Source organism: Periplaneta americana, chromosome 11, assembly GCF_040183065.1.
Source record: "Periplaneta americana isolate PAMFEO1 chromosome 11, P.americana_PAMFEO1_priV1, whole genome shotgun sequence".
NCBI lineage: Eukaryota > Metazoa > Arthropoda > Insecta > Blattodea > Blattidae > Periplaneta > Periplaneta americana.
This window is the reverse complement of record NC_091127.1, coordinates 15,692,864-15,715,775: the sequence shown is the minus strand read 5'-3', so window position 1 is coordinate 15,715,775 and position 22,912 is coordinate 15,692,864. Positions and strand designations below refer to the sequence as shown.

The 22,912-nt window shown below is 38.3% G+C and overlaps 1 protein-coding gene across 1 annotated transcript in view; it reads left to right on the top strand.

The window, feature by feature from the left end:
• Nucleotides 1–22,167, top strand: part of LOC138708844 (twist-related protein 1-like) — a 65,255-nt gene extending 43,088 nt beyond the window's left edge. Inside the window, exon 3 of the mRNA XM_069839080.1 lies at nucleotides 21,904–22,167. The gene's annotated coding sequence lies outside the window, so the exon portion shown is untranslated. The remainder of the gene's footprint in view (nucleotides 1–21,903) is intronic.
• Nucleotides 22,168–22,912: the final 745 nt, after the last annotated feature.

Sequence of the window (22,912 nt, the reverse complement as noted above, 5' to 3'; positions counted from 1 at the left end):
CGAGCATCGATAACTGAGCACCATGCCATTCAGCCACCTCACAGATCCAACAGAAAGGAAATGGCTCCAGAGCTTACGCCGTTACGCTGCTTTTTCCGAATTCTTTATAGGCTACTAAGGCAATAGCCTGAGCACACTTGTGATAGAAAATCGACGCTAACAGCATTGAACTATCTAGCTTTTCCAGCTATTGTCTATTTTTAAATAATGAAGATAATTATGAAACGTATTATATTTCACTGAGAGAATCGATAAGAGAATTAAGGGGATTGTACATTATAGGCCTAATTTAAAAATTTAGCTTTCACGTTTCCACTTCGTTTGGAAGCTCTGCACTGACACGACTGAGCAAGGCATAACACTGACCTTCCTGCTGACACAAGAAACGTCACTAATGGGCCTATGTGAACGCCATGTCTCTGGAAACGTAACCAATTATTGGTAGAAAACTCAGTTGAGATTTTCAATGTTATGGCACTCCCTCAATTATTATACAGGGTGTTTAAAAAGTATCCAATATTTTAGGAGGTGATAGTATGCATCAAAACAAAAAAAATGTCTAATAAACATGGGTCCTACAACACATACTTTCTGAGATCTGAACACTTGTTCATAGGAGGTGCTCAATGTGACGTCCATTTATGGCAATGCATTCCTCTGCCCTACAATACAGCAGACTACCAGACAATCATACCGTAGTTAATGGACTACTGATACGTCGCAAGGAATACTGAAAACAAAAGTTTGGTTGCGGATATGAGTGGGGTTCAGCAGAGATGGCGTTGTGAATTTTCGTCACCAACATGTGTAGGCTGATGAAAATCCCCATGCAGTTGAAGAAATAAGGCATCAGAACCGATATTCAATCAACGTATGGGCAGGCGTTCTTGGCGATAAATTAAGGGCCATACGTGCTACCACAGAGATTAACTGGGGCTCGTTATCAGGAATTTCTTATTAACGTATTGCCTACTTCGCTGGAGTATGTGCCATGTCAGCCAAGACTACAGATGTGGTTCATGCACGATGGCACACCAGCACATTTTCTCCGCAATGTGCGTGAACACGTGACGCTGACATTTCAGGACCGCTGGATTGATCGGGGAGGCCCCACACCTTTGCGTATTCGTTCCCCAAACCTAAATCCCCCTAGACTTTTGGTTATCAAGAACAACCAGGTCGGTTTCAAAGAGTACGTGATTCCTTATGCCGAAGGGCAGAGGAATGTATTGCCACGAATGGACGTCACATTGAGCACCTCCTACGAACAAGTGTTCAGATCTCAGAAAGTATGTGTTGTAGGATCCATGTTTATTAGACATTATTTTCTTGTTTTGATGCATACATCTCCTAAAATATTGGATACTTTTTTAAACACCCTGTATAGAACTGAAACGTGGACACAAAAGAAAAAGATATAAGCAAAACTGAAGCAGCAGAAATATGATTTCTACAAGTAGTTCAAGATAGTATAGGGAAATACATAATAAAAGGTGAAGATATTAGACCAGAATTACATAAATATAGCCGTACAGGAGCTCAAAAACTAACAGATACAAAGCAAATGGAAGTCGCATGTAGAAATACTCACAAAATAGAACGCCATATAACATGTTAAAATACAGGGTGTTTCCGAGGTGGTGTTACAAACTTTCAGGGATGATGGCGAAGGCCACATGTATCAATTTGAGATAAGGAACTCTGGTCCGGAAATGACCGAGTCAAAAGTTACAAGCAAAGATAGTTTTGTGGAAATGAAATAATTTTATTCCTCTGTACACCATTTATGCGTATTCATCTGACATTGTTTACGTTGTCTACTTACAGTATTCCATTCAGTGCGCTGTCTGAGGGGTGGGGACAGAAAACTACACTAAAGCAATGCAGATAGCGTAATGTGTAACGGACATGGTCGGTCCTGATATGCACGTCTGTAGACAGCAGTGTATGTGTACAAGTTGCAGTGTCCAGTCGATCAGTCCTAGTGAAATGGAGGAGTACAGGAGAGCGGAATAAGCAGACCTGATTTTCGAATACGGATGAGCCGATGGGAACAGTAGACAAGCTCACAGACTGTATCGGGCATAAGTACCCACGTAGGAGACATCCGGCCCATACCATTTCTCCACGACTGTTCCAAAGGTTAAGGGAAGGAGGGCACGTGGTACCAAATTACAATTCCATTTCCACACAACTATTTTTGCTTATAACTTTCGACTCGGTCATTTCCGGACCATGGTTCCTTATCTCAAATTGATAGCCTACATGTGCCCTTCGCCATCATCCCTGAAAGTTTGTAACACCATCTCGGAAACACTCTGTATAAGCCATATGGAAGGAGTACTGGAAGGCCAAGGAAAAGATGGATCTGTGAAGCTGTAACGGGCTATAAGGCTAATGCCTGAAAAAGGTGGTGGTGGTGGTGGTTATTCATTTCACCCAGTAGACCCCCCAGATGTGAGGTCATATAAGGAGCTAGTCGAAGGAACTCCAATCCAATTTTATTGTTTGGACTAGCCAGACATAACAACCGCAGAGCAGGCAAACCTGGTGATAGATTCTGCAAGTAGTTCCGAAACGTTGGTGTTATTGTTTCAAAATCACTGTTGAATATCCCAGATTATTCTATTAGTATCTTCTGGAATAGGCCAGCTCTTCTAGGAGCTTCATCTGTGGCTGCCAGGGAATGATTTCGAAGAACATGTTACCAATCAGGAATCACAGCCAACATGAGGATAAGCTTGGAAAGTAGGCCTATTTCTCGAGGGCATGTCAAACGTCGGGCTTTTGTGAGCAAGGTGATGAACTCGCTGAAGACCGGTTATTTATTTGAGGCGGACGTCACTTTGAAGCACCGCAGCGCCACTCTTTGAGATGCGGGTGCCGAGTGACTTACGCCAATACCGAGGATGAGGTTGGAGAGGTGGGAGGAGGTAATTTCAAAAATATACATCACCTCATGGCATGACTTCAAAGCGAGTGGAAGCGTTTCTGATATCATTGAAATCCCCTTGCAGGGTTGGCAATGCTCAACACGGACATCGCCCATTGTCGGACAGACCTGAGTGACAACGGCACCTGCGATGAATTCGTTTTTAATATTAACGCTTTTCAATTGTATAACCATGGAGATGAGGGAGCAATGGTGTATTGACTTGCAAACTGAATTATTCTACGACTTTTTAGACGTCACGCAATTTGCTGTATGAATGGAACTTTTTTTCTTCATACTTGTATACACTCTTTTGTGATCACTGTTTAACTGTGAAGTTGAATTAATCTTTCACTGCAAACCCAGCATTCTCCAGTCTTTCCTATTTTCTGCCTTCCTCTTTGTCTCTTCATATGATCCAAATATCTTAATATTGTTTATGCTCGACCATACCGAAATGTAGTAATTATACACCTGGTAGCAGTCCTTTAATGCATGTCATTAAACTACACCTATTCATTAAAGTTCAGGTTTTCGATTATTCTCGGATATGCAATCAAAACACGAGGGAAACGTCACGGAGGCTAGAAATCCAATACTGTCGCAGAAGGTTATGTTCTGTTACTATAATAATTAGCGTCAATTGTAAATAATATTCACATAAATTCAATTTGTCATCTCGTTTTTCAATTCTAAATCAATTTCCAGGTTATACCAAAATTAGTTCATGTTATTCTCTACATTACATCAAGGTCAATGACATTATTTTTCCTCGGAAAGAAATCAATACTTTCGCGTCTGCTCAAATCTCACAATTCACGAGCTATGCACAAGGTCACTTCCGATCTTCAGTCAGATACAAATAAAATGAATACTTCTGAATAATTTCAAGTTAGAAATATGGTCGAGCATAAAAAGTCGTATGAAACTTGGCTACAATGGTAATTAAGACGCTCGTATGAAAATTATGAAACGAGCGCAAGCGTCTTAATTACTATCATTATAGGCTCGTTGCATAATGTACTATTATCATCTGATTTCTTCTGCCCCGAACTCTTCTCCCGTTCACCATTCCTTCCAGTGCATCCTTCAGAAGGCAGTTTCTTCTCAACCAGTGACCCAACCAATTCCTTTTCCCCTTTCTGATCAGTTTCAGCATCATTCTTTCTTCATCCACTATTTCCAACGCAGCTTCGTTTCTTATTCTGTCTATCCATTTCACACGCTCTATCCTTCTCCATGTCCACATTTCAAATACTTCTAGTCGCTTCTCTTCACTTCGTCGTAATGTCCATGTTTCTGCCGCGTACAATGCCACACTCCACATAAAGCACTTCACTATTATCTTCCTTAGTTCTTCTTTCAGAGGTCTGTAGAAGATGCTCCTTTTTCATTTATCATTGCTATCCTCCTTTTGACTATAGCCTACTTAATATTTGTATACACTTTTTAGTTATTTCAAGTATTCATTTAGAGTTTTAGGCTTTTCCGACTATTTAACACATTTCTAGTAACTATTTTTAAATAAAAGCCAACATTATCATGTAAAAATTTTTGTATTCCATATTACCCGACAAATGTACATTTTTTTATATTGGTCATTTTTTTACATAACATAAAATTATGTTATTCAGTTGATGCTATGAAAAGCAATTAAAAAGACGTCAAGCAAATCATAGGCCTATTATATTCACTAATCATATAACTTTGTGTCAGTACTGTCTAGTGACGAGGATATTGTATGAAATGGAAATAATATAAAAATTGGAAATTTATCGTGGAAAAATTCAAATACCTGGCAGCAACAGTAACAAATATAAATGACACTCGGAAGGAAATTAAGCACAGAATAAATATGGGAAATGCCTGTTATTATTCGGTTGAGAAGCTTTTATCATCCAGTCTGCTGTCAAAAAATCTGAAAGTTATAATTTATAAAACAATTATATTACCGGTTGTTCTTTATGGTTGTGAAACTTGGACTCTCACTTTGAGAGAGGAACATAGGTTAAGGGTGTTTGAGAATAAGGTGCTTAGGAAAATATTTGGGTCTAAGAGGGATGAAATTACAGGAGAATGGAGAAAGTTATACAACATAGAACTGCACACATTGTATTCCTTACCTGGCATAATTAGGAACATTAAATCCAGACGTTTGAGATGGGCAGGGCATGTAGCACGTATGGGCGAATCCAGAAATGCATATAGAGTGTTAGTTGGGAGGTCGGAGGGAAAAAGACCTTTAGGGAGTCCGAGACGTAGATGGGAAGATAATATTAAAATGGATTTGAGGGAAGTGGGATATGATGGTAGAGACTGGATTAATCTTGCTCAGGATAGGGACCAATGGCGGGCTTATGTGAGGGCGGCAATGAACCTGCGGGTTCCTTAAAAGCCAGTAAGTAAGTAAGTAAGTAAGTATGTTTAAATGCTTAACAAAAACAAAAATGGTATTCCATAATACCCGAAGTTCCTCTATTAAATTTAATTACATTTTGAACACTCTCAATAATCCAGCACCCCATTCTGCAAAGAATGGCCGGATTAACAATAGTCTACTGAATTGCAGACAGATAGTGTGACGTCACTACGAGGTGACACACATCTGGGCGACCTACATGAGCTCCTTGGTCTGACATTCCAGCCTGCGCGGATGTTTGGAGCTCGCCAGTGTTACATTTCCTCGGCGATGAATCATTCAACAAAACATGGACATCCTACTGAACACTTATGTTATAGTGACGTCTCCTCGTTCTGACACAGATCAAGCAATGTCCACTTCGGGATGTGGACGAAAAGGACGAAAATATGCACGTCTACACTGCCTTGGCTTCGACGACCGGACCACGGACGGATCCTTGCGGTTAGGATTACTTTCTCCCATTCTTCGCCGAATACACATATTCGATTGTCCAAGTCCGACAGATGATCTGAGTGACACTCGTGAATCCGACGCTGACAGGAGGATCATCCTACCTGAGCCTTGACAGCCAGGTCCTATCCTCGGACGAGTAGTCCTATCTGATACGAGTATTGATTCGATACTTTCGATAGATGGTTCGCTCATTCGTAAAAATGTTTGGCTTGACTTGGACTCGCTTTTCGAGGGTTTGATCTGGGACGGGTTCTTCCATTTAGGCTTAACTTGATCCATTATATAGGCTAACCTACTTATATGATGATTGTCCCAGTCAGATAGGTGGCCTTGGTGACATTTGTGAATCCGATGCTGGCAGGTGGACCATCCTACCCTACGCCTGTCACAGCCAGGTCTCATTCTTATACAAGTACAGGCTTCGAAACTTCGGACCCAATAGAGCAGTTCAGTGGGAGATCCGCATAACGGCGTACTGAGTATAGTGGTAAAGTGTACAATGGGTGGGGGTACTGTAGAACGAATGCCAACAATTACGCAAAGGAAAACGCTCTGGATTTGAAGGTTCTGACGAATAATTTAGTTTTCATACAAACTGTGTCTGAAACTATTACACGATTAGAAAAGTCAGAGCAAGAGATGCCGGAAGCCCTCAAATTAATTTAGAAAATGATGCATCAAGTACACCGGTTACTGAACGTGTAAAACAGAAGTGGAAATCAATTTTATGTAAAAAATAACGGATATGGAACATTGTGTAACATAAACAGCAAATTGGTGGACATAAAGTCACCCGAGAATAAAGGACTGTCTCTTAGCGACTGCAATGATGATAGGTTTTTTCGTTTTGCTCCTATCACGTCATGCGACGTAGAGCGCAGCTTTTCACACTACAAACTATGTTTAGCAGATAACCGAAAAAGGTTTATGTTTGAGACACTGAAAATGTATCTTGTAGTAGGTACATTGCAATTCGGTACTGTAACTGCACATCCTAAAGACGACCAAGAGGATAAATGAAGAAATTAAAATTGCTACATGCTTATTTGCACCATTAACACTGTGTACAATTAAACACAAATGCTTATAAAAGACAGGAGAATAAATGATTTTCACATTCTTTTGACATTATCATTATGTAATGCATATTTACGTTCAGAATGTACACATGTGTGTTTCCCCATACTACCGTACTCTACTCTAAATAGCAACGTTGTTACCTCAACACATCTCTATCTACCTGCAGCGAGTCAACAACCTATAGTGCATGCACAGTAAAGTTATTGTATCGGGTCCAAAGTCTCGAAGCCTGGACATGTACCTGATACGACCCAGGGCTCGGAGCTCCAGTCCCTTCTGCTGGGCGAGGTTCAACTTGAGAGGGGTCCCTAGTAGTGTCCTGCAATGTTCGAACATGAGAGAGGCAACCAAGACATTTAAAACTTCGTCTTATTTTATATGAAAAACTAATCGCAAGATCTGTGCTAAAATCCTTAAGCGGTTAAAACATGAAGAGATGGGAGTGAAGGACAGCGAATATTTTTTAGTAATAAGGTGGAACAAACACGACAGGCCTCTTTCTGCAGAGCGAACATCGGCGAATATCGAACTTCGCCAGACTCGACAAACTTGAACCGAACATAGCTCCTGCAATGCACGACGCTAGTCCCTAACCCACCGAAAACCTCTGCTGTAGCCACCCATATCCACACCGCCTTTGTCCACCTCAATTCTCGTTTGACTTGATAAGAACTGTTGAACTTCGGAGACAGTTTGTAGCCGTACTGGAGGAGTCGGGTTCGAGTCCCGCTCGACTGCATGTCGTGAGAGCCAGGCTACATCCAGACGTTCCCATCGGAGATGCAATGAATGACATTAGCAGCTGCGGCCCGCCGGCGTTGCCACTTCGCGCCCACCACAAGCAACGAACAGGTGGAAGGAGAGTGGGCCAAAGGAGCTGCTTTAGCTCGAATTCAAATCACAAGCTGGTTTCCTCCCACACCGAATACTCTCTCCAGTTTACCTTTGACTGATAGCCTATCTCCAGAAGTCCAGGATTTTAAAATTATATCACATATGGTGAATGGTACAACGTGAGACAGACAGATTGTTCTAGTATTTCGGGTAACAATATTATACCATTAACACTGTGACATCACCTCGCTGAATCTGATTAATCGCTAAACAAGAGACTGCTACTTATGTTCCAACGCTTCTTCCAGCTGATGATAATGATGTGGAACTAGTTATTTCTACTCTCTAAGTATGGAGGGATTAGGAATCGACCGCTACATAAAAATGCAAACCCCCTTGTTCTTCTTGTATTTCCCTTGATCTCCTTATATTTTCCTTGTTCTCCCTGCATTTTTCTTGTTATCCTTCCATTCTCCTTGTTCTTCTTGTCCCTTGTACTCCTTCAATTTCCCTTGTAATCCCTGAAGTCCATTGTACTCCTTGAATTCCCCTTATTGTCTTGTATTCTCCTTTTCCTTCGTGCATTCTTTTTGTATTTCCCTTGTACTCCTTCAATTTTCTTTGTAATCCTTCAATTCCCCTTATTTTCTTGTTTCCCATTTTTCTTGTAATCCCCTTGTACTGCTTGAATTTCCCTTGAAATCCTTGAATCCCCCTGTATTCGAATTCACCTTGTTTTCTTATATTTCTATTTTCCTTGTTACATTCTTCTGGTATTCCCCTTGTATTTCTTGAATTTCCCTGTGCTCCTTGAATTCCCTTATTTTCTTGTATTACCCGTTTCTTTCTTGTATTCCCCTTGTACTCCTTCAATTTTCCCTGTAATCTTTGAATTCCCCTTGTTTTCGTGTTGTCCCCTTTTCCTTGTATCCTTCCTGTATTCCCCTTTTACTTCATTAATTCCCCTTGTATTCGAAATTCCCTTGTAATCCTTTATTTTCCCTACACTCCTTGAATTCACCTTGTGTTTTATTCCCCTTTTCCTTGTTATATTCTTCTCGTATTCCCCTTGTACTCTTTGAATTTCCCTCGTAATCTTCGAATTACCCTTTTTTCTTGTATTCTCCTTTTCATTCTTGTATTCCCCTTTTACTTCATTAATTTCCCTTGTACTCGAATTTTCCTTGCAATTCTTGAATTTCCCTGCACTCCTTGAATCCCCCTTATTTCTTGTATCCCCCTTTTCATTCTTGCATTCCCCTTGTACTTTTTAAATTTCCCTCGTAATCTTCGAATTCCCATGCACTCCTTGTATTCCCCTTGTAGGCCTACTCCTTCTATTTCCCTTGTAATCTTTGAATTCCCCTTGTTTTCTTGTTGTCCCATTTTCTTTGCATTCGTCTTGTATTCCCCTTCACTTCATTAATTCCTCTTGTACTCAAATTTCCCTTGTAATCCTTGAATTCACCTATACTCATTGAATTCCCCCTGTTCTCCTTGTCCTTGTTTCGCGTGCTGTTTGTCTACAACTCCTACGTAAATATGTGCAGCATAGAAAGGTGATCGTACCCACGTAGTTCTACGTAAAAATATGCAGCAGAGTAAAGCTATGTGCCTGTTGATTTTTTTTAATGATGTTCAACAATGCTGTTTAAGTTTTCAACTGCGCTGTTACATGATATCGATGCAATTGGTGATAGCAATAGTGTATGGTATTTCGGCGACAGGAGTCCAAATATTCACCATGAAATTACCTCACTTTCGCATTTTTTTTTCCATTAGAACTACAGCCACACGAGGGGTCAGAGCAGAGCATCTACTCCTACCATATAGTAGTCAGCTACGTACCTACCAGACGAGATAGGGGCGCTGCAAATTCCCATAGACGTTACTAATCGGCTTTTCTTTGACTGCACTCATTCGCCCTACAGTGAAAGATCCTCAGTATTCAGTCCAAGCAGGACTGCAGTCCAGTCCCAAACCGCGCGGCCTTAAAGCTGGAGTTCTGTTCCTCACCCCTAGACCACGCCGGTGGTTCTGATGATTGTCAGAACATTTTCGAAGTTATTTTAAAAGACGCACCATATAATCCATAATTCTCAATAGTATAAAGTAAAGGCGTTTACCAACACCCCATTGAGCAATGAGAGATTGGAGATGGACCTCCAGAACCTTCTTGCCCTCGGGACTGGAAGGTGATTTGATCAGCACCACCTCCGGCTCCTTCACCCCCGGAAAAGATCCGGTATAAAGGTCTATTCACACATCTCCGGGACGTGACGATGCTCTCCGTGACGTGGCGGCATCTTCTGAGAAAATAAAATTTCGTCGCCTTGCAGACAAAGCGGTGCGTTCCTACATCTCCGGCAACGGCATTCGCCGACACGTTCAGTGCTTCTCCGTGATCCGTGCCGGCAAAACGTTTCGCTCGCCACCGATATTTTTTTTTGTTTTCACGGACGTGATACTCTCTTCCCGCCTACGTGCTTTCTCTGAGCTGAGCGGTTGCCTTTTGAAGTAAGACGGTCCCCCCAACCTTTTCTGTCCACTCGGGGGATGGGGTAATCTCTTTTTACGCTTTCTGAGGCAAACATAAATAAATGTTACCAATTCTCCCCTGAATGCTAACACTAATTGCAATCTTTCTTAACATGTTCAAACAAGTGTTTTGTTTGCTGTTTGAAAGTCTTGTAAATTCCTTAGTTTTTTTTTTTACAATTCCAAGATAGCAATGATAGATGAACAGCAATGTTAGATATAATTAACTTTATGAGGCACAATAATATTACCATGCCCAACCCCTTATCCATCCATCAAGGGAGTTATGTTGCAGGAAATCAAATCAGTCAATATTAGTAAGAAACATGCAGTGGAGTTGCTCGCAGCCTCGTATGGACACGAAGTGTTACGACTTCCTCCGTACACACTGTGTTTTTCTAGCAACAAAAGAGACCGACTGGGGATCCTTTGAAAAATCCTACCGAGTTACAACTGCACGGAACGGAAATGTGAGAACAGACGTGAAAAAATCATCTCGGAAAGGACGGATACGGACACGGAAAGCACCGTCACGTCCCGGAGATGTGTGAATAGACCTTAAGTCTGAGCTCACACCGGAGACGTTCTGGAAAGCTTTGAGGAGAAGAAAAATCCAGTCTTCACTGGAAGTAAATCCCTAAAAACGCTAATAAAAGCAACATATTGGAGTCTGTAAAGTGGATGCAACTGTATTACGAACGGATGCTTACTTTCAATACAGTCAGCTAAGACTTCTCTGAAATTCTGTCAAACATAAAGTCTGATTCATTATTCCTGGTAATTGGGTTACAGTCAACGATAACGACTAGTAGAAAGATTTTCATATTGCAGATGGGAACATACTAGAAGAGACACTGCAAGTTGAATCTTTGCATAATCTAATGTAGGCCTATATACTCGTAGGAAGACAGTTAAGCATTCTTTTAATTAATAACCCGAATACCATAAGTTGCATTCATATGTCATAAACTTAAAACATCCGCCGTTGTGAAGTAACGATTAGCATGCGTGACCGTGAAACGAGCGGGTCCAAGATCAAATCCTGGTTGGGGCAAGTTACCTGGATGAGGTTTTTCCTGGGTTTTCCCCCCTCAACCTATTAACTGGGTAACTTTCGGTGCTGGCATTAACACCATCGACCTATTCATACCTATGCTAGATAACCATAACAGTTGATAAAGCGTCGTAAAATAACCAATTAAAAACGTAAAGAATCCTCAGTTCCCCTCCCCCCAGCTGTTAAGTCGTACTTTGAATTCTTTCCTTGAAAAATCCCATCTCCCTCTTTCGGGTATGAATGAATCTTCGACACTGGTTCAGACACTACTATACAGTAGTTTTCTGAAAATGATAATTTTTTCCGGAAGGAGGAAGAACTTCTTTTTGTTTTCTCTTACAAAATTGCATTCAGTTGTAAGCCGAGATATTACCGACAATTGTGCAGGTATTTTATTTCGAATGTTGCTTTTGCACACTTTGATTTAAGTGATTTACGTTCGCTATAACTTATATAATTAAAATGAAACGCATTACTATTCACTATATTTCACACTTTTATTTTCAGAATTAAATTCTGCGTATATTTTGGTGCCGTTGCAATAAATATTGTACAGTTACATTTAGGCCTACTTTTTTATGTTGCTGTAACCCTAGCAACAAAATGAACAATCATATAAAGAACATAACAAAAGAACCATTTAACCAAAGCATAGCATATACCGGTTCGTCGACTCGTTGCTAAAATCGTGTAGCACATTAACGGTTTAATATGTAGGCTACAAGAAGCCATGTGTAAAAGATAGCATCCGCACGCATGCTCAGAAAGCAAATTTATTCGCTCTTCATGTGATAGAAAGGAAATTAAAACTGGTGACAGAGCACAGTAAACATTTACTACTCATTGTTGCCAACTCTACTTAAAACGCATAATTTATTTTGTGCGAGATCGTGCGTATTTACTTGTTTTCCGCACAGAACCAATACGCGGTAAGTGTGAAATACCACATTCAGTATTCCCAACGTAACACACATAACAAATTCCCTCTTCTTACCGCTTAAGCGCGACATTCATTTTACTGCTTTAGGCTTTTAACATATTATTTTCAGAGACGTTTAACATAGTAATAATTATAAATTGGAAACTTACCACTGCAATTTCACCTAAATTGCAATGTTAATTATTGTTTTTAAATATTTGCAAAAATTAAGTAAAGTCTACTACTCCACGAAACTTATTGCATTCCTGATACAAGTAACATTAAGGAAGCCGTGAAAAAATCAACAAGATTCCAGATCCCGATGTTATTACTGCAATATGTTATATAGCCTAAATAATATTGTTAAAATATTAAAATGAAAAATAAATCATTACATAACCTTACCGTTTGTTTTAAGTTCGCATTTATAGACTGGGGGAAAAAAAAAGACAGACGTATATCACGGCCTGCTAGAGTATAGTAAACACAGAAAACATTTTATAGCAACAATGTTGAAGAAAGATATTTTGGTGTTCCGAAGTTGCCGTCATTAAACAGAAACCAACATGGAGATTTCATTGCAACTAATTAGAAATTCGTCTTTCAGGTATGTAATAAACGATCTTCGCACAAAATAATGTACGATACACGAGCGGTATGTTTGTTTTCATGTTCTCGGAAATTAAAAAAGCTCAACTACGTTTCGCTTTTTCAAACTTTTCCTCGACCATGAAAACGTCAACATACCGCCCTTGTAACGTATATTACTATTAATTGACTTAGCCACCACTATGGTCTAGTGGCTAGAGGGCTGGGCTTATAATACTGTAGATCCGGGTTCGATGTCAGATTTATAACTTGTGTTAGGCAAGACCATGGTCCAGGTAACACAGGGGTTTTATCCGGGAGCTACGGTTCCCATGTGGCATCCTAACAAATCTCCATCATCTCATCTCATTGCGGGTGTAACGTAGACCAGCCTCCTATGGCGCACCCTGGGCAACGATTCTATCGGTAAATTTATATATAAATTAAAATCAGATATTTTACCACAGATATTATAAAAGATTTTTGTGAACAATCCGAAAAAAGAAACTGTATCTTCATATTTTGAGGAACAGGTTCCAACCAGTCCTCGGACTCTTGAATAAACATACAAACAACATACTAAATGATTTTCTTTTAGTCTTTTCTAAGGATAGTTTAAGAAATGGACTAACCATTATAGTATCATCCATAATATGATAAAATAATTGATAAATTGGGAAATGCGTAAAGCGTAGGGTACAATACCACAACATGAATCAAATCGAAGAGATTTAACTCCCAGGGATTCTATTTAACATGCTATCCCACAATTAATGAAAGTTCATTGTGTAACTTGACTAAAATTGTAAATATGCCAGTATACATTTTCAGGAATATGAAGCGCCAGTATTTAATTCAGAAGCAAAAGAAAAAAAAAAACGGTTCAGAATTTTGCAGTCGTGTGCCGGTTACTTCTGTTAACCCACTTGTGAGAGTTACAAAATGTTTAGCGATTTTACATAAATATTCCGAACTTTTGCAAGAGCGCTTGATTTTAATTTCTATTTCTCTGATTTGAGCACCACATGCCTACAAATAAGCTGTACTGATGAAGCAGAAAATTTGAGCCAGAACTGTAATTAATTGTCTATTTATGGTTCTTTAACGTGCCACATACCTGAAACACGAAAACTCTGGCTTTACTTTCTTCCGGAAAGGTTTCAAGTTAAGAATCCTGACTTCGAAAGCTTGAGGATTCTTTAATTTTAGGCTGGATTTGAACGCGTGAACTTGGTCCAGTGATGAGCAATAATCACATAGACAGCTTCCACTGAAATATTAGCTATCTCTGTATTAAGCGTAATACGTAAAAATTCTTATATCACTCACCAAAAACGAAATATTGCTCCTTGATGTTCTTACTCTTGGTTCAGAAGTATGGTCTTCCGAAATCTGGCGCACATCCGAACAATGGCAGTCAACATTTTCGTCTTCTGTAAGGCAAAACAAAGGAACGAAATGAAATAGGTTCCAAATTTTAATGCCATATGTCACTCAGATACATTCTCATAGCATTAATTTTCAATAGTAGCCTAAATTATGTCTGTGATATAGCTATAGACGTGGCCAATGGGCATCAAGGATAAATCCGCAACAGTTACATGAGCAGACTTCTATATACTTTATGTTCAGCTACGTACTGATCTTAGATACAACCACAGTCTAGTATATACAGTCACGAAGCTTGAGTTGTGACGGTACTAGGAACAATAGACTGTGCAGGTACTATTTGAGCGTATTCCGAATCTCACCGGTGAGCAATCCGATGGCATCACGGTGTTCCGAATTCCACCGATGACGTCATTGATGCTCCACCGGTGTCGCACCGGTGCCACCAACTTGCAGAGGTGGTGGCAGTCTCCATCAGCCGCCATCAGTGAATCTGATTGGTTCTTGTATAGGGCGGGAATTAGCAGATGAATAACATCGTGCACTGTTGTGTCATGGCGGTGTGTTCTGCTGTATTGTTTGTAATGAGCACAACGTAAAAACAATATGTTAACGGCTTATGAGCGAACATGTCAACGGACCAGTTATTACTACCGGTTCAAGAAATAAGTTGTTTATGCTATCTTTTCTTTGAACGAGATGGGAGTACGAATATTTCGCAAAATTTTGCCAGCGTAGCCAGACAACAACTTGTACAGTCGCCATGACAGCATCGATCCTTCCAGCAGTTTTGTTCCTTATTTCGCTGCAACGTGACGTCATTGATGCCACCGGACCGGTGAGATTCGGAATACGCTGTTTCGCATTGTCTGTAATGAGGCGATAGTAGCGATCCTAGTGGTTAGCATCTATGGATGCATATTCCCTACGTATTGAGCTTCGTGACTGTATATACTAGAACGTGATATAACTTTATTCAAAGATCAGGTTCGGAAACCTGATAAACATATTTATTGACTTCATGCATACTCATACATACAAACAACAGGGAAATTTCGGTTCCCAAGTTGTCTTTGAATAACGATATGTGATTTATTTGTGTGTAGGTTTTGAATATTATTTAAATATTACAATATATTCACGCATTGTACTCAGCACGCTTGCTTCGTGCCGAAATATTACATCTCTAGATGACGTATTCTCCGCTTTTGAAGTTTAAGGAACCGAGCAGCAATGTAAAACCTGCTTATAATTAGAGTTAGTGCCCTAAGGGCCGATTTCACCAACCGTATTTAACTTTTATTGTTACTTAGAGTCTTGAGACTTAAAAGGATAATGCATTTCACCAATACAAATTGGGCTTTAAACTCTCATTAAACTACATTTAAGTTAATTTGTCAATATTTGGCCATTTAAATAACTAATCCTGCATTAACGACAATAATTTTCATCATGGCGAGGAGAATAATGGGCTTGACATTTGAAAATGATGATTTATTACCAAGACGAGCGAGGAAATTTCCGAAAGAAAAGATTATTTTAATAGAATGGAAGAAAAAGATTTTCAGATGCAGTTCAGGATGAGTAAAACATCAGCATTGTATATTTTGAATAGTACAGAAGGTGGTTTAGAATTTCCAACTGATAGTTAAGTACTTAATAATATTATTTACGTTATACATTTATTGAAGAAACGTTTAATCAATCTTCGGTTGCCTAAAATACGGAAACTAAAGTAATATAAATAACAAATTTATCACGTAGTCCTAATATTACATTTGAAGGCACTGGAATAGCGCAAATCCATGAAGTCTTTTCATTTTGCTTGTTGTTGAAATCTATTTCTACTTATTTCCGACCTTTCGTCTTTTCTTCTAAATTCTGCCCACCCGTCTTTTTGTTTTCGATGATTTTAATATTATGTTTTGAGGTTACCTCTGTTTATGACGTCATTTTGTTGTAATATAACAAATTAACTCATTTTATAGGTCCCTGCTTACATCAACAATGCACATGGCCTTCGAAATTACAATTTTACTACAGGATTCCGAAGGCCATGATGACTTAATTGAGAATTATATTAATGAACTTCATTTTAAATGCGCATTATTTTGGTGAAATACAAACGAATTAAATACGATTTAGCTTCCGTATTTAAGTTAAATAACAATTAGTTAATTATGGATTAGTAACATGTTGGTGAAATCGGCCCTAACCGTACGACAGAGTGTAAATAAAACTTGTTGCCTGGGCAATTATACACACTCGAATTCTCACATAACAGATTCTATCAATCGAAAGTACCATTCGGTAAGTAGTCCTTAGAACCAGTTGCTCTTTAAATTAATATACACTGCATTTCTTTCTTGTGAGATGAAGTTTGGCAGAGTGAGACAATCTGCAAGGCCTCTCGTTTGAAAAGGAACATAAAATACAGAGTAACTGATACAGTTTACACAAGAAGTCATACGCTACAGAGATATTGACATACAATATACACATCCATTACACATAATGCCGCCATCAAAGTCTTCCGCTCACTAAATTTAATACAAAATATTTGCGACATATTTCGCTGTACACTCTAGGATCTCTGTCGTTCTGTTTACATATTTCTAAGTTACAACCGTACAGCGAAATAAATTCCAAAGTATAAGCGTCTGGTGAACGAATAAAAAACGGATAATATCGGTAGCAGATAATTAAACTTTTATTTCCGTAAATAATAATGAACTACGCTTCAGTCGGCCTGGATGTAAGCAACGGTATAGCTCAGCTTCAATGTTGCTTGCACTCCACAGCCATGAGTTCGATGCATTCTATAATGTGTCTTTACTAATTTGATATTCAATAATGTTTGAAGGGGAGGTATATTAAACTTGCGTCGTAAAAGAGTCCCACTATATGCTAAAGCCAGAATAAATTCCGACGGGAGTACGAAAACCATTGACAGAAAAAACAAAATCGGTCGATAGACAGATTGACAGGTAGCCAAACAGACAGTCAGACAGATAAGTGGATGGATACACACGCATGCACTTTTGATTAAACTAAACTCAACAACGCAGCGCTTTCAGAGAACACCAATATAGCGCGACGTAATATTGTGACGGAAGGCTAGCCTCGTTCCGTACGGAGATGTAGCGAATCGATATCCCCTCCCCTGTCCCCCCCTCAAGCTTACGAGTCAAGGTCGTAGCCATGCCTTTAGAGGCTTTTTTCCTTAGTTAGGTACAGCTTACAGCAGTAAAATGTTTAGAAATATTCAACATTTTTTTCTTCCATTACTATATCTTGTACAATAATGAAAATTGGTACGGTAGACTATGTATAAAACACTGTCCTTCTGCTATATGAAAAAAAAATATTTTTACGATTTAAAAAAATTATATATATATTTTTTTAATTCAAAATGTTGGCAGTTCACTGTGCAGTGATGAAGCGTTTCCCTCATAACTCAAAAACTTGTTAACTTTTTCATGTTCTCTCTCTTTTAGTTTATTGCTGAAACTCATGTTTACAATATCATGCTCTTTAAACTGCATTCCTCAATAAATAATATTTTGTTTACTTTGTGTAATAGAAATACTGATATTTGACCATTTCTTAAAATTAATTTATTTTTATCAGGTAATCTATCAAAGGTAGAGGAGTGATCTTGCATCATATTGTAGATATGGCATGCATACATACACACAAAAAAATTCACCACAGAATGTTGGATAGTTTTTGAGTTACGTGGGAAATGCATCATCACTGCACATTGAACTGAATTAAAAAAAAGAAAAAAAAAGGAAATAATTTTTTTAAATCGTAAAATTATTTTTTTTTCATATAGCAGAAGGACAGTGTTTTGCACATACTAATAATTTTCATTATTGTACAAAATACAGTAATGGAGGAAAAAATGATGAATATTTCCAAAATTTTATTGCTAAGCTGTACCTAACCCCATAACCCTCGCTGCTCGCACTGCTTTCTCCATACTGGAATGACTGCCAACAGTGAATTTAATATAGGGCAGGATCGGAGTGAAACCAAGTGTTACAATACATCGTTATTATGAACTTATAGGCCTACTTACTAGTAATAATAACTCAAATTTTTTGGGTAGCCTAAGCCTCATAAGTCTTTTAATAACTTCGCCACTGGTCATCATATTTCAAAGTTGAAACAAGATGCTCCTAATAATCAGCCATTCAACGTAACAGCAAGACTTGGTTCTCAGCTCATTCATCCTTTGTTTTGACCATTTCACATCAGTGGACGCCCAAGCGTTTCTAATGAAACAGTGGAGCGAATGACTGGGTTACTGAAAAACCACGTTTAACAGTGCAATATGAACGAGATTATCCAAAACTGAATATGTTTGCTGCAGTGTCTAAATCAAAGATGTACGGTCCTCTTTTTTTTTTTTTTCACGGAGACCCGATATGTCATTTATCGATATGCTGCAGCAATGGTTGTTTCCTCAAATGACTGAGAATTCCAATAACTTCGTCGCTACCCGAACATAGTATTCCACGCCGTTGGATTGGACGATGCGCTGAAGATGACTTAGCGTTCTTACAGTGGCCTCCTAGATCCCCCGACTTAACGGCCTGTGATTTTTTTCTTTGGGGTGTGTAAAAGACATAGTGTACGTGCCACCACTACAAGCAACTTTGATTGAACTCAAGGATCGCATTACATATGCTACTGCGCGTATGGGACGAATTTCAAAGGCACCGGCGTAGCTCAGCCGGCTAAGGCGCTTGCCTGCCGATCTGAAGTTGCGTTCGGGTGCGGCTTCGATTCCCGCTTGGGCTGGTTACCTGGTTGAGTTTTTTCCGAGGTTTTCCCCATCCATAAGGCAAATGTCAGGTAATCTATGCCGAATCCTCGGTCTCATCTCGCCAAATATTATCTTGCTATCAGCAATCCCATCGACGCTAAATAACCTCGTAGTTGATACAGCGTCGTTAAATAATCAAGTAAAATAAAACTAAAAAAAAGAACTTCAATATTGCATCAATGTGTGTCGTGTAACGAAAGGAAGCCACATCGAACATTTGTGAAGATGTGTCCGAAACGTGGACAGTTTCTGTTCATTTTGATGTATCATACATTATTCTAATGGCCAGTTTTTCCAAGTAATGTTTAATTTGGCTTAACAAATGTTAAATTAACAGCTGGTTTATTTTTAACGTTTTGTTAAGATATTTTCCATTTTTCCAACATAATTTTGTTTAAAATAACCAACACTTAACTTTAACTGTCGTTAATACTATTCTAACTACCCAACAGCAGTTGGTAATGATTTTGCATATATAAGACAACTTCTTATTGGCTGATATTATTATTTAAATTCTGTACTATGGAGTAAGTCATGAAACATGTGTAAAATCGTAACCTATTACAGTAGCCATGATTCATACAGTACAGAGAATTGATAAATGAAAGTTGCATTGACTGCTATTGAATAATAATAATTATTATGTATGGTTACATTTTATAATGCTAAATATGAATTTCTGTTTAGAAAAATCTCAGCATTATGACTACCAGGTGACAATAATTACACGAATGTGTGTGTAGTCAACTGTACAGAAAACTCCGAGGAGAATTCCGTATCATATAAAATTCTCTAATTCAGGTTCATGTATAAATTATATGTAATTTCGTCCTAAAGAAGCAATTGCTGCTGAAACATTTTATTATTTACTCACTGCGTATTTTGAAGCACTATTGACATCGGCTATAGTTGAAGAGCTAGTAACATAGAATCTAGAGTTAATAGTAGCTAGTGAATTGAAACAAGTGGCCTATTTCAACTAGGTAACATACAACTGAGTTTTATTTTAAGACATGAAAGTGATTATTATAACTACATACCGGTACCTAAGAAATATTAGTAAATTAATACATAATGTGCATTCAAACATAACAAAACTTAATTGGTATAACAACTTTCATTTATTAGAATTATATTATAGCTAGCGATAAGATATGTTTGCACTGGCTTTAAAACATAAGCGAAAGAGCTGGATTTTTGGAATTTATAATCGTTTTCTTTCCGATGGAAATTTAATTTTCCAGCAGGATAATCACCCCGCACACACCGCCATAAACGTTCAAAGACGGTTCACGGAAAAGCATGAAAAAGATGATTGACAAATATCGAGACATCCCACCTCAAAATCCAGATCAGTTCTGGGATCAAGTTCTGGTTACCTGGGAAGATTTCGCTAAGGACCAGAACTATTTCCGCGATCTGGTGGACTCAATGCCCCGAAAATGCCAGGCAGTGATAGATGCCGATGGCATGTGGACAATGTATTAGATCCACATGTGTATTTCTTTTATTTTTCTTTAATTTGTTTGTTTATCTTTGTTTTATTTCGGGAAGAAAATTGATCTCCCAAGAGTTTTTTAAATTCTCCTAGTGGAGCCAGAGTTACGAAATAATAAGTTCCACTACACAAAAATATAAAAATGAAGAAAGGGAACATGTATAAAAATTAGTTACGTTAAAAAAAAAGTTATCACCGAACACGGGCCCCTGGGATAGCAAGCCAACACGCTACTGACTACTCCATCTGGGAACCATGACGTAACCAGCGCGACGAGGCACATATAGCTGCTAGGCTTGAATTCTACGGACACAGCTCACATACAAACGTAATCGTGTAAATATTTCAATGTTCAGTACTAGTTAATGTTTCATTTGGACTGATTTACTGAAGCTTGGTGAAACTGTCCCTTACTCTAAACATTCGTCAAAGAGAAACATAACATGTTACTTTCACAACTTTTGTCTGAACAGCTGTGGTGTTATCCGCCATGTTTAACTGTTTGTTAAATGAGTTAACGGCCTGAAATCCTACATTTAAAGTTAACAAACGGTTAAGAATCTGTTAAGCCAAACTGGTGTTGAACAAATGGAAAAACTGTATTTAACAAACTGTTGAAGGTTTAACAGTCGTTAAGTCTTCTAACAATACTTGGACAATCCGGCCATAAGTGTTATATTTTTATTTATTCAGCAGCTTAAAATCTGATGAATCATGTGTAATTGTTCTATAGAAAGAAGCTGAGGTAATCTTACTCTTTTAAGCTGGTGCCTATGTTGAAGATAAGTAATAGTAAAGGCCCATTCACAATGAAAATTAAATATAACCGTAACATAAACACAGAAGTTTGCGCCCAGGTTACCAAATGGGATCATTCACAATGATTCACATAAGCATTGACATAAACATTACCGTAAGACGTTAACATGAAAGTTTGCAAACTCCAAACTTTCATGCTTATGCTTACGTGATTTGCAAACAGAACACAATCATGGAGCCCTGAAGTATACGACAGAATATGAGGAAATGGCATCGTTGTTATGTTTCCATGGTTACCAAGTATGTTTGCTGTTATGTTTATCTTCCCATCGCGAATGATCTTGATTTTACCGTAACGTTTATATTCTTAAGTTAACGCTTACATTATGTTTAATTTTCATTGTGAATGAGCCTTCATGGCTGACCTATCCCAGAGGGATTTCCATCAATACTCCAGTACTTCTGTGATGGAAAAGAGTTATTAAAAACTCGTGTAGACTACTTACTAAAAAAAAAAACACACACACACACATTGAGAAACCTCTCAATCACAATTTTTGAATTTTGTTGCAAAATTAATCTTCTCTCTCTTTCTTTCAGACTCTCGCAGCCATCTTGTGCGCCGTCCGAAAACAAGAGAGCAACGAAAATGACGGGAGGCAAGATTTAACAATAATACCGTCGCAAGTGACAGAAGACAATCGTTTAAGTGAAATAAAGGACACGAACAATTTACATTATGACTGAAATATTTGTATAATTTATTAGATCTATAGCAGTTTAGGTTAGGTTAGGTTAGCTAATGTTGTATTGTCTCATCGGATACAATAAACAACAAGCGAGACAAGCTGAAAGTGGAAAACAGCATTGTGCATCTGTTTTAAGTGTTATGTTGCTCCTGTATTTACCCAGTCCGAGAAAAGTTTTCTTGCAATGTGCAAGAAAGATATAAGAATGTGGAATTCATAAGTGTAAGTACGCACGTTTCAAGATTGATTATCAGAATATTCAAGATCGCAATAGAGTCTAAGATCTTCACATGTATTTTTAACAAATCTGCGCATTTTGTTTTAAAAATAAAACCAACACTTCTGAATGATAATTTTGGTTTCCAATATATTCTATATATATATATAATTTGAACTGGTAATGGAAATTACGGGAAAACGGCTGAACGGATTTTAATAAATGGCCCCTCATTTTGAAGCTTGGAACCCAAAGTTTTTCGGAAAAAAAAGTATTTTTCAGTGAAATGTCAATTTTCCTACATAATTTTCCTATTTTCCAAAATCCATGTGTCGTCAGTTTTGAGAACTAGCTAATTGCATTCAGGAGAAGCGAAGCGAGCATCAAGTCGGCCGTGTTGCATTTCAGAAAAAAACAAAACAGTAAACAATATTACACGAAGGGCATGATCTGCAAGAATGTTGAATATTTAGAGCTCAAATTAAATTGGTTATTACAAACTTAACTTACTAAAAATAATTTACAGGTTCGATTCTGTGGTGTATAATTTTCTGGGTACAGCTGTGTATTGGATATTAAAAACTACAAAACTTGAGGTGGTTTGATGACATTATTACTATTAGAAATGAAATATTATTGTAGT